At 37.3% G+C, this 13754-nt stretch overlaps 1 long non-coding RNA gene across 1 annotated transcript in view; it reads left to right on the forward strand.

Annotated features, from left to right (window-relative positions):
• LOC138713562 (uncharacterized) overlaps window positions 1–13754 on the forward strand; it is a 266726-nt gene that overhangs the window by 129627 nt on the left and 123345 nt on the right. The gene's annotated exons all lie outside the window — the stretch shown is intronic.

Raw genomic sequence — 13754 nt, forward strand, 5'->3', positions numbered from 1 at the left:
TACTGTTTTTAAACTTATCTGTTCTAAGAAACTGGATGATATATTTAATGTCCTCAAAATCTGTAGCAGAACGCCCTAAAATATAAACTCACATCCTTAAATCTGCCACACGAAATCACACGTTGGCTCTCAAGCTTCATATCCAAGACAGGTGAGACTCGGAAGGAACGAACTTTCTCGGACCTTCCGAATATAAGTTGGAGTCCCCCAAGGCAGTGTCATACCTCTCAGCCTGTATAACATCTATGTGGCAGATATTCCCATCCCTAATAATCCGCTAGTAGGACTGGCACAATATGCAGACGACGTTGCTAGGAAGTTACTAAACGCAACACTCAGGCAGTATCTAAATTGGACCAATACGTGGCGGATCACAGTCAACACAGATAAAACACAGATATGCGTCTTCCGCCCAAAACTCCGAACTCGGGTCCTCCAGAATAACCCAATCACAATAGCCAACACTCAACTTCCACACCAGCGAAATCTCACATATGTAGGAATACCCTTCCCCTCCAAACTCTCCTGCACCGAAGTAGCTAAGGAAACCTGGAGGAAATATATCACAGCCACCAGAGCAATAACCTACATAAGTGGCGTCAATCGACCTGGCTGTATAATCGAAACACTCCTCCACCTATACAAAGCTTTTGGTTCGATCCCTATGCATACATCCCTCCATTTTCCTCACACAAGCCCCTTCAATGACCCAATCAAAATTCGAACCCCTCGAAAGAAGAATTTTCCGCCAAATCTTCCACCTGCACAGACGCACCAGAAACAACACAGTTTACACTACGACAAAAACGAAGCCACTCTTCACACATCTAAACAACATAAACAGGAAATACACACATTCGGCAGTAAATCGCGTATATACACAACACATCTTCGCAAATCCACCGAACACAAACAACAGAAAATATATATATATATATATCCGTGCATATGTATGTAGGCCTATGTACGTATGTATGCACAGTGTTCTGCAAAAGAACAGGCCTTTAACTGCAAACTCAGCATTTTCCATTTTTCCCAATTTCTTGCTTTACTCTTAATCTCCCCATATAATATCTTAACGTTGTCTATCAGCTGATATCTTTTACTAGAACTCTTCTCCCGTTCACCATTCCTTAAATACCGCAATTAACAAATTAGGCCTACACCAAAATAAAGGAATCAGTCACTGCACTCACACACCACCTACTGGCACCCATGCCAAAAATAGTGTCATATATGTAAATATATTTTTATTATTATTTATGTGCAATGGCTGGAGAGGGCATCCTGCACGGATAAGACCCTAAAACGGCCTCTGGCTCAAAGCCAGAAATGTCAATAAACCACAACAACAACAACAACAATCTGTAGCAGTGGTTTCTTCATTGTTGCTATGATGTTGGAAGCCAGAAATTCTCGAGGTTGTTGGCCTCAATTTGGGAAATGAAGTTGTTGGTGGTACAGGTTTTTGTGCAGACTGTCGATTCTCTTGCCTTTTTCGATATTTCAAGATTTTTGGGCAGTTTCCAAAGTTTGCTGGATGCTCTCCTCCACAACTGGCACATGTAGCCGGAATTTCAATAGGTTTCTTGCAGTCTCTGTTATTATGACCTACTCCACATTTAACACATTTAGGTGGTAAGGTGCACAGTTGTGCCTTATGACCGAGGCCTTGGCACCTGTAGCATTGAAGTAATGAATTGCTACTTTTGTAGCTTTCAAGTGATATTTTAATGTGCTCAATGCCAGTCAAGAGCTTTAATTTTTGTGTCATTTCTGGCGTGCGTGGAATAGTAAGCACCCATACTGGAAGAGAAATTATTTCTTTGCAATCTGTATCATTATCTTACATTGTACGCTTAAGTTGTCTAATATGTAATAGTGTAATCTCATGCTCTTGAAAAGCATATTTGTCTGGTCAAAAGAGGGAGGTAAACCTTTTAATGCATAATTGATATTGGAAATCTCAAGTTCTCCATACTTATAATATCCTATACTGTGGTCTTGAAGTAATTTTAATATAATATTTCGTTCTTCAGTAGTGGTTGGTTTTATTTTTAGTTGTCCTTGAGGTAAGTACTCTGCAGAAGTGTCATTATGAAATTGTGTCTTAAATAATTTAATTAGTTGTTCCATATCTTTATTGTATTGCACAATGATTGGTGGTGGTTTCTTTTTTTTTTTTTTTTGGCACATTTATACTTGCGCCAGGTGTAGTAGTTTCGGGAATAATACTTGAATGCTCCATTTGTTCAGAAGTATTCAACACTTCATATGCATTGCTAGTTTCAATTGGTTGTGATTCATGATGTTTGGCTTTACTTGTTTTAGGCGGTAATTGGAAACCATCTTCAAATTGTCCTTGTCTTCGTTTACCTCTCTGGTGATAAAGCTTTTCATATTGATCCACTAAACTATCGAGAAAAGCAGTGGTGATCTGACTTTCTGTTCCTACTTCACTTATGAGATTACGTTCAAACAGGAATAGCCTATTGACATCAATCTGGGTTAGTGTATTACTTGAAGGTGGAGATGGTAATCCTTTTTCTCTGCATCTCTCTTTGAGATATGGTGCTTGATCGTAGGCTGACATTGTAAAAAATGTTCAGACCGAAATTATTATAATTTTAACAAATCACAAAAGAAATAAACGTTTATAACTGTTTAATTGTTTGTAGTAACACTAATGAGCACAAAACACTATTAACTTAGGAAAATAAAAACAGTAATTATTGTAAAACACAATAAATTCTCAACTTTCACTATTTCAGTTCAAATTTCGCGGTTGAATATATAATATATAATAGGATGCGAAACTTACTATACTAAACGCCAGGTTATGAACCGACTAAACAGGAAGTAGTTGGCAGGGCCACAGGAAAGTGCGGCTTAGAGGGGTAGCCTCTGCAGCGATGACACGTTGAGTGTTGGGGGCTGGAGGGGAAAAGGAGTACGGAGCTTTTCATTGGACCTCACGTGAAAATGTCTTCTGCTAACGAAGATCTGGCAACGGAATCACGGAGACAGTGTAGCCAAACTGCCCAGTTCATTTGCACTATCACGTGTGTTACGAGTCGCATTTCGTACCAGCGTCATTAGCTTGTGCTTTCTTAAAAACAGTAATTTTAATTACTAACATTGTTGATAGTGTTATCGAGAATTATATACAGTAATTATTTTGAACATATCGGAGACAAACACTGAATACTCTTTGAATCTCGCGCCACTATGTGGCAACAGAGCTTATAAGGAGAGCAACAATTCTTCTTCTGTTGTGGTGTTGATAGAGTATCGGTCTGTCGACCCTTCCTCTTATATGTTGTGTAACATGGTGAGCTGTCTCTTGAGCATGAAGGATCCAGACCCCTAAGGGGTTGAGGTATCCTGACATGTAGTTACATCTTGGTTGTTATTAAAGACGGTGGTGAGAATGCTTTTGGGTCTTCGATGTTTATCTGTTGCAGTTGAATATGTGCCAAGGTTGTATATTAGCGGGTTGGTGTTTTGTGAAGTCTTGTGATATAGTTTCGTTGTCATATTTCTGATGGTTGTGGAAACGGTGTTTAGTTCCAGGTCGTCATGTAGTTGAACTGTTCGTGTATCCCAGCTACTTCCATGAATAATACGTAGTATTTTATTTTGAAACACTTGGAGTTTCTTCACTGTAGTTTTGGGTATGAATGCCCATGCTGGAGCTGCGTAGACTATAGCAGATAGAATGAGGGTTCTGTATATGTTCACTTTGACTTTGTGATTGAGAGCAGATGATTTTATGAGTGGGTATAATAAATGGAGCCTTCTATAACCTTTCTTTATTTAAGTGTTGATATGTGGTAGCCATGTAAGTCGACAATCCAGTGTAACTCCTAGGTATTTAACTGTTGATGTCCATGGGATTGGTGTCTGAAGCAGAGTGATATTAGTGTGGTCTAGAATAGCATCTCGTGAAGATTGTTGCTTGACTTTTTGCGACGTTAAGTTTGATTTTCCATTTCTGAAGCCAGGGTTCTAGTGCTGGGAGGTATTACTGTAATTTGTTTATAGAAAAGTCTGGAGTTTGCGAAGTTGATGTAGAGGCTGTATCATCTGCATATTGATATAATTTAATATATGCTGATGTTGGGATATCTGCGATGTAGAGATTATATTATAAGAATGGTGATAATATTGCCCTTGGGGAGCACCTGCTTTGCTTTCTTTAATGGAAGATAATGAGTTTTAATATTTTACTTGAAAGCTTCTGTTTGTTAGGAAGGAGGTTATAAGGCGAACTAAACTGGGATCAATTCCTGCTTGATAGAGTTTATAGATGAGACCTGGATGCCATACTGTATCATAAGCTTTTTCCACGTCCAAAAGCAGCATTGTAGTGTAATATCTGTGTTGAAATGCCTTCGTTATTTCCTCTGTAACGCGCAATAATTTGTAGAGTGGTGTTTCTTTGAGGGATAAATCCGAATTGAGTGTCAGGAATAGCATTTAAAATTATTTGCTTGATGCAACATAGTATTATTTTCTCGAATAATTTGCTCATTGTATTTAACAAACTGATTGGTCGGCGGTTGTGAGGATATCTAGAGTCTTTCCCTGGTTTGGCAAACGAGATTATATATGCTTTGGTCCAACATTTGGGGAAATATTCCAATTTTATGATAGAATTAAATAATTTAGTGATAAATGTAATGACATTTCGAGGTACATTTTTTAATGCGGCGTAAGGAATTCCATCAGGTCCAGGAGCTCTATTGCATGGGGATTGTTTTAGAATTTTGTAAATTTCCATAGGAGTAATGAATGGAACTTCTTGTACTGATCTGTACTGAAGAATGTGCTGCATTTCTCGTTGTATATTCTCATAGTGCTGTCTTAATTCTCTGACTTCTGGATTCGGTGTAAATTGAGCTTCATATACTTTTGCTATTGCCTCTGCTTTTTCTTCAGGATTGTAGACTGGTCCAGTGGAAGTGATGATCGGAGTGCTTCGTATTGAGTTTTTTGGAGCTAATTGCTTGGAGATAGACCATATTTTATTTTCTTGTTTAGCTTTTGACATGGCTTCTTCAAAACGTTTGATTTTAATATCTTGAAGGCGTTTGTGAATGTAATTTTTAAAAAAATTATATTGTTGTATATCGACTTGTCTATGAAATTTATTCTTCAATCTTTTTGCTTTTCTCTTTCTGCACAAGAGATCTTGTAATTCTGGAAAGTCTTCTGGAGTTTTAATTTGCTTCTGTCTAATTTGCGAAGAGATATACGCTTGTTTGCTTGTTTTATTGTATTAGTGATAATGTGACACGAGGTTTCGATGTCTTGAGTTGAAGTAATGGTTATATTGCCTGGTACATTTTCTTTTAGAGAATTGCGAAAGAGTTGCCAGTTTGTGTGTCGGAGATATAGATGATTATGATGTAGCTCAGTTGGTTTGATGTCGAGTATTCCAATAACAGGATTATGGTCTGAACTTAAGTCATTTAAGGTTTCTATGTACATTAAGTTTGTAACTGTTTTCAGTAGGAATATATCTAACACATCTGGCTGATGATTTTGGACAGAGGGAAAGTGTGTTGGCGACTGTGGTCCGAAGACGTTGTAATTAAATTTATCAGAGTGTTCCATTAAAATTTTTCCCTTTAAGTTAGTAATCTGACAGTTCCAGTTTGTATGTTTGCTATTAAAATCTCCACCTAATAAGAAATTAGGAGAAATTGTAGTTATTGTATCCAAGACAGTCTTTATTTGTTAAAGGGCGACTGGGAAGAGCATAAACTGAACCTATTAATAGTTGTTCTTTGTGTACTGGGATTTGAACTGCCACTATTTGAAGATGTTGCGGTTGTTGACAGGGAATTTCGTTGTGCATAATATATGATTTAATTGCTATAGCAACACCGCCCTGTCCGCCGTTTGGTCCATTTTGTCTGTAGATGGAATATTTCGGTATTGAAAGCCACTAGTTTTGTTGAAGGTGTGTTTCTGTTATAAGAAATATGTCTACATCATATTGTTGAAGGAAGTGTTGTAAGAGATATTTATCCCTTTGAATGCCGTTAGCGTTCCAAGTTACAATGCGAAGAGGATGTGATCTGGACTCTTGTGTTCTATTCGTAGCTTGTAGATGGTGTTGGAAGAGTGTTGAAATGTGTTTGATTTATTTCTTCCGAGGAAGAAAAGAAAGCGATAATAACTTCAAATACAGCCGTGAATTTATCAATGTTGGATTTAGAAGATTTTAAAATGTTTATGATTTGTTTTATTTTTTGTAAAATATTTCGTGTCTGGAAGTTTTTGAAGAAATAGATGAGGTCTTTGAGAAGTCCTCCAGTGGACATATCAGATGTGTTCTCTTGTGAAGCTGCAGTTCTTCTTTTGGCCCAAGAGATTGTGGATTTTGTTTTAAGTGTATCCGTAAAGTCAACCGATTTGATAGGTGATTGCGTAGCTTGTTGAGAGACGTAGGTTTTTTCTTGGTAGTCGATTCTAACTGGGCAACCTGTGACATTAGCTGGGTGATGTTGCTTACAGTTTACACATGTGGCTGGTGAAGTTGGAGGCTTGGTGCAAGTGTATGAAAAATGATCGCCAGCACATTTCATACAACGAGAGTTTAGTGTGCAATATTGTGCCTGATGGCCAAAGTTTTGGCATCTGTAGCACTGAACTGGTCCTGATTTTCCTATATAATCTTCTATGTGAACTCTGTAAGGTGTTTAATGTTCGGGGTATTTTCAATATATTTATAAGTAATAGCCCACAGTGGCAGAAGTTCTATTGACTTTACGTTATTTTCGTTAAGAACAGTTTTTGTTAATTGGCGGACTGCTATTACTGTATAGTTCAAAGCAATAAGTTCTTCTTTTAACTCGTCTGCAGTTGTTGTAGATGGTAACCCCCTTAGCATGACCTTGCGGATGGATTTATCTCGTTGACCATACGTATAGTACTGAATTGCATTTGCTTTGAAAATTTCAATTAAATTGTTATGACACTCTATGGATTTAGGAAATATTTTGATTCCTTGCTGTGTGAATTGCAATTCTAAGTTTTGTTTGTTGACTCCTAGCAGATTATTGAGGTCCAATAGTTGCAATTTGGTAATAATAGTTATAGGTGGTATTTTCTTACTGACCTGGTTGTAGTTGTTCTGGATATTTACCGTTGATGGGCCGGCTTCTGAGGCGTTGGTACTTTGGTGAGGTTGTGCTGTTGTTATTGTGCCTGTTGCTGTTGACGTAGTGGTGGTGTCTAATGCCGCAAATTTATTTGATGTTGTGATGGTGAAGAGCTGCTGTTGTTCAGCAGCGATGGTTCGTTTTGGATTTTGAAAGCTAGGATCTTCTGATAGATTCCTCTCGGCGATTTCTTTCTCCTTCGGTTTGTCATCTGATGCATGTTTAATAATTGGCTTGATGATATATCGCAGACCTTCAGCGGATGTATACACTTACGGATTTGTATATTTTAGTAAGGTGAGTTCCGATGTGATGTCTCCAGATTCAGCTAAGTCTTGAACTTCCATATCTTGCGTAGTATTCTCTGCCATGGTCGTCGTATGTACGTGCTGCCCCGCTTTGCACGGCGTAATGGTATCCGAGTTGGTTTATTTATAACAGATAAATTGAATAATCACTATTTCAGTTATTCACTGAGTTTAAACAAACACAATATTACACTATAAATGAGAAATAAAGAAAAAGAAATATTAATATTCTCTATCAAGAGCATGAAATTCGGTTGCGATGCGAACTCTGTCACGTCTCGTAGTAGAATCAGGAGAGCAACAGAACGTTGCTTCCGGTTTGTCGGTTCATAACCTGGCTTTTTGTATAGAGGCGCTGTTTAGAAATTGATCTTGCTGCCATCTGTTGGGCGGAGGGGAGTTATTACATCTAGCAGCGCACCAAGTAGCGAAAAGAGGATCTAATTATTCCATACATTTAGCAGCACACGAGTTCGCATCGAGTGCTGATCGGAGAAGCATCTTATCGAACAGTGCTCTGCCCTGATTTGTGTTTACGTAGTTGCGTAGTTTTTTCAAGTTATATTTAGTGGAATTATATTATTATCTAACAGTTTAACGACATTGTGTGGTGTTTGTTTAAGTTATAACTTTATTTCTTCATCATTTTGTGTTACGTGCGCGAACATAATCGAGTGATTGTGTAGTAATTACCTTAGCTTGGCTCTCGGAGCCAAGCGTGGTGCCTGTTAAAATGACTCAAAATACTGAAGACTGGTGTCTAATCGAAAATCAACCTGGTTTATTTAACATAGTGACTTCAAATACGACAACAACCACAACATCTGTAACAAGTAGTAGTACCCCTACATCTACAATGACTACATTATGTGATCCTACTCGCGTACCCAATTCAACTAGCAAACAAATTAATCCCGCGGAAAACGCAACTTCAAGTAAAAGTAAAGTAAGAGATCATGTCGTTAAGAAACAGAAACTAAATACGGACAAAGCCAAACCGAATTCTTCAGTTTCCGATACACAAACAACATTATCTCATGAAACATTAATTCATCTGGATATCAAACTACAAAATGTTGTTGATCCTCTTGTCCATGAAATGGACACCGACATATCACCACAAAACCAAAATAATCCTCAAGTAGGAAACCAAAAAGATAACAACACAGATTTTCCTAGACCCAAATCAACTCGAATGCCGCCAATTATTGTGAAGAATATCCCAGCCGGAAATTTCTTTGCAAATAATAAAAAACTGCAGTCACTACTTAGCCAGCCACTGAAAATCACATACTCTGCTGAAGGAATGAAATATTTAACTAGTTGCCGCGCTGACTATGACAAGTTATATAATATCTTGCAAACTGAAAACCTTCAGTTTTATTCTCACGAACCTCGGGAAACTAAATTACTACAAGTAGTACTGAAAGGACTTCCAGCTTTTGTAGAATCTGCTACTCTCAAAACAGAACTTGAACTCTTAGATTTCCAAATAGAACACATTCGTCAAATTACTGTTCCTTGCTACGACACTGATGGCATACCGACACGACATCCCATCCCCATCTGGATAATTACACTTCCAAATAATGAACACTCCCGAACCATATACCAATTGCAAGATATTAACAATCATATCATAAAAATTGAGTCATATAGACCTCGTCCGCATATTACACAATGTCATAAGTGTCAGGGTTTTGGTCACACTTCACGTCGATGTAATTTGCCTATTTGATGTGTTAAATGCGGAAATAATCACTTATTCGCCGATTGTCCTCTGAAAGGCCATGTACATAACCCTAAAAATGTGCAAATTGTGACGGTGCTCATACTGCCAGCTACAGCCAGTGCCCAATTCAACTAAAGAAGAAAGCGGAACTTCAAGAGAAGATGAGGAACAGGAGAATTCTTTCCGAAGAACGTTCTACACCACCGACATGGAAACACAGTGACTTTCCTCTACTGGCTAATCCTGGCAACACCAAAGCTTTCCAGTCAACATTTAATTCTCAAAGTGCTACATCAACATCATCTGAATCAATATCAGACTCCTTCAAAGATATTGTTAATATCTTACGCTCACTGAACATTCAACGTACAATTCAGCTTGTCCGCACAACACTTCATAAAATCCAAAATGCAAATGACTATATCCAAGGTCATAATATTCATTGAAGGTTTCATTAATCTTTTCAATTTACAACAATCTATAAATGACCCCTAAATGCTTTCCAAACACAGAGGACTAAACATCTTAAATTTCAATGCCAATGGAATAATCCACCAGACTTACGAACTACAAGCCTTGCTCTTTAATTATGATATTGACCTCGCATGTATTAGTGAAACTCATCTAAAACCCACTATAAAATTTCGTGTACGCAACTATACTGTTATCCGTACAGATAGAAACAACCGACCTGGAGGAGGAACTGCTATACTCATTAAAAATTCCATACCATATTGAACAGCCATTCTACCGATTTTTCAGAATCTTGAAGCCACTGGTGTATTCATTCAGCTTGAAGGAACAGAAATACTCATAGCATCTGTTTATTACCCGCCATACGCTCAACTCAATGAAAACGACCTGACCCTGCTTATAACACATCACAAACATTTCATTTTCTGTGGTGATCTCAATGCAAAACATAAATCATGGAATTCTAGACTGAATACTCCGAAAAGTGAAACTTTGTTATTACATTCCAATAAATTTCATTACTCAATTACAGGACCAAAAGCACCTACAAGATTTCCCTGGATAACCACTCATCATCCAGATGTACTTGATATTTGTTTATATAACACAAAATATTCCCCGGTTCAACAAATCTGCTTAAACGCTCTTGACTCCAACCATATTCCAATACTTCTGACTTTCAAGGCCCCTTTCCATATGATATCAGATCAACCTTCTACAGAAAAAGTTACAGATTGGAATGACTTCACAAAACGCTTGCACCAAATCATCCCAGGTACTCTACCGACTTTAAAAACTTCAGAAATAGAAACTGCTATAAAAATATTTTCAGACACTGTCATAGACACATTCGATGAAATGTCCTCCACATTGACTTTTGAGAAATCAGATAACAACGCTTATGGTAAAAATGAACTAAAATATCTTCTTAAAGCCAAAAACCAAGCTCGAAAACGGTGGCAACTTTATGCGGATCCTCAAGCAAAAAGAGCTTTTTATCGGTATCAACGTGCTATCCGAAGAAAATATGAGCTTTACAAAATCAATAAGTTTGCCGACACAGTGGAAAACATAAAGCCTACAGGAAAAACCTTTTGGTCGTTTACAAAACGAATGTTAGGAAAATCTATCACAAAAAATTCAACACCTATTAAAGACTCAAGTGGTACATTTAATTATGATCCCATTGATAGGCTTGAAGCTCTTGCAAACTCCTTTCAAAACCGATTCTCCTCCCATCATCACTCTTCACTACAAGACTTTTCAACAACAATATCGCAACATGTACAGTCCATATGACATCCCCCTGAACCGGGAAATGCACCTCACGTACGACCACAAGAAATCAAGATCATAATCCGAAATCTAGCACCGAAGAAGACACCTGGTCCGGATAAAATCACACCAGCCATACTGAAGAAATTACCAAAAAGAGCAATAACACATTTAACGAAGATATTCAACTCATGTCTACATCATAATTATTTTCCAACAGCATGGAAAACAGCACATATTATACCAATTGTTAAACCGGGAAAAGATCCAACATTACCCCAAAGTTATAGACCAATCAGCCTAACCAACTTCCTTGGAAAAATTTTTGAACGTATCATTCTGACACGACTAAAGCCATATTTAACTGCACCATATGTCATCCACCATGAACAGTTTGGATTTAAACCCCACCATAGTCCCAGAGAAGCACTTCACAAACTAACAACATCCGTTCAAAGAGGATTTCAACTTGGACAACATACAGTAGCTACATTTATCGACATTCAGCAAGCTTTTGATACTGTCTGGCACACTGGTTTATTATATAAACTTCACAAACTTATCATTCCTATAAATTATATTCAACTTATTGCCAGCTACCTTTCAGATAGAACTTTTCGTGTTCAAAACGGACGCTGTCTCTCAAACGCTCACGTCATAACAGCAGGAGTTCCTCAAGGATCAGTTTTAAGCCCAACAATATACTGTGCATATGTCCGTGATATACCAATTCATCCGAAATGTAAACTTACACTATACGCTGATGATACTGTTATTTATACGAAGCATATAAACATTCATTTTGCTTGTCTACAAATGCAGGAAGCCTTAAATATTATTACCCAATGGTCCACAAAATGGCGCCTTAAGATAAATGGCTCCAAGTCGCAAGCAGTTGTTTTCACAAGAAGATTTCCGCGGGAATCACAACCCTTAACCATTCAAAATGAAAATATACCTTTCACGACTACCGTCAAGTATCTTGGAGTTTTTCTTGATAAGAGACCTACTTTCAAACATCATGTCTTACATATTCGTGAGAAGGCCTTCCAACGATATATGCTTCTTTACTCATTTTTCAAGAGCTATACATCTTTAAATGTTAAAACCATGTTGTACAAAGTTCTAATTCGATCCTACATGACATTCTGTTGTGAAATATGGGCTCAAGCAAATCCGCGACATCTTCAACGACTGGACGGACTTCAACCAGCCATCTGCCGAACCATCACTGGAGCGGACTATCTCATTCGAAATAGCCAACTGTACGACGATCTTGGCATACTGTACTTCTCAGCTTATATCAAAACTCTTCATACAAAATTTCTAACATCCCTCCATAAACATCTAAACCCACTAATAAGTACAAATATACCGGTTCCTTTTACATGACATTATCAACATTCTCACTCTGCTATTGGTAGAGTTACGGTGCCTTGAAATATTTTAATTTCTAACTTGTCATATGATCTCCTACACTTCTTTTAAAAGGAAAGGGTCAATTTCGACCTGGTACTTATGAAAAATGAATCAATGAAAAGAAGAAAAAAAAAATAGCAGCACACCTGATGACGAAAATGTTAAACTGTGCAGAAAGTATTCCCTCCCACCCTCACCAATCTTCAAAACTAACCCAAATAAAAATAAAACATTTACATTTTTATTCCTCACAGCATCTTCTACCGAAAATTCTTACCGGCGCCAACAGGAAGATAAAAGAGACGATCTATTTTACACTACACAATTAAAATATAACCAGACAGAGACAAAAATAAAGCAAACGGTTAGATAATTGGGATTGTATTCTTTGGGTATTTATTGTACAGTGCAATAGAAAAGTCTGCAAGAACTACTTAGATAGTTCAATTTATTATATTACTATTACTTTACAATACATTCAACAACAACAACAACAACACTATTTTTAAAACGTCCATTAACATCACTGTTTAACATACACTGCTTATACACACATGTAATATCACTTTATGTTCATTTATTAGCAAGTTTCTGTCTGCCATCTTGGCTCCTCGAGCAATATCTCGAACGAATAAATAGAGAACTCTGGGTAATGTACCCAACATGTAGTTCTAATGTTCACCACCTGCGACGTTGGGCGCTAATAATCTTATTAGAGCCCCCTGCCGTCAGATGGTGCTGACCGCAGTTTCGCATACTATTATATATTTATCCATGACACAAGCGCCACACCACTACAGCCACTGCACATGAGTGAAACATTACTACAATGAAATCGCCATCGACGGCATCTTGTTTTCCAAACAACTCTCATTTCTAAATGTTGTATTGTGTTGCTATAAATTGGTAGCGCGTTTATAGCGTTAAAGTAGGAAAATACTGTAGTTTAAGTTGCTTTAAGTGCAGTTGTTACAAGTTTTATGAATTTCTTTTGTGCGTGACTGTGTACATTCAAAGTATACGATGTCCAGTTATTTCAGTATACTAATATATCGCTATGGTTGTGTTTCGACTGACTGCGAACACTAGTGAGAGAGATTCTTGCAGTTTTATTTATTTATTTATTTATTTTTTTTTTTTCATTTTCTTAAAGAGAATAATAAAGTAATGAAATGGATAAACGATGTTAGTTTGTATAAAGGACGTACCTTCGTATACAAATACCAATGTTATAATTAAGAAAATATATGCCTATGGCTCTTTCTATTGTACCTATATACATTATCTTATGTATTGTTTTGCAGGATAGCTGACAGAGAACCTTCAAAGTAGTACTGCCTTGTTTGAAGTTTTCACTTTAAAAATGACACTGAA

Source organism: Periplaneta americana, chromosome 14 (assembly GCF_040183065.1).
Source record: "Periplaneta americana isolate PAMFEO1 chromosome 14, P.americana_PAMFEO1_priV1, whole genome shotgun sequence".
Taxonomy (NCBI): Eukaryota; Metazoa; Arthropoda; class Insecta; order Blattodea; family Blattidae; genus Periplaneta; species Periplaneta americana.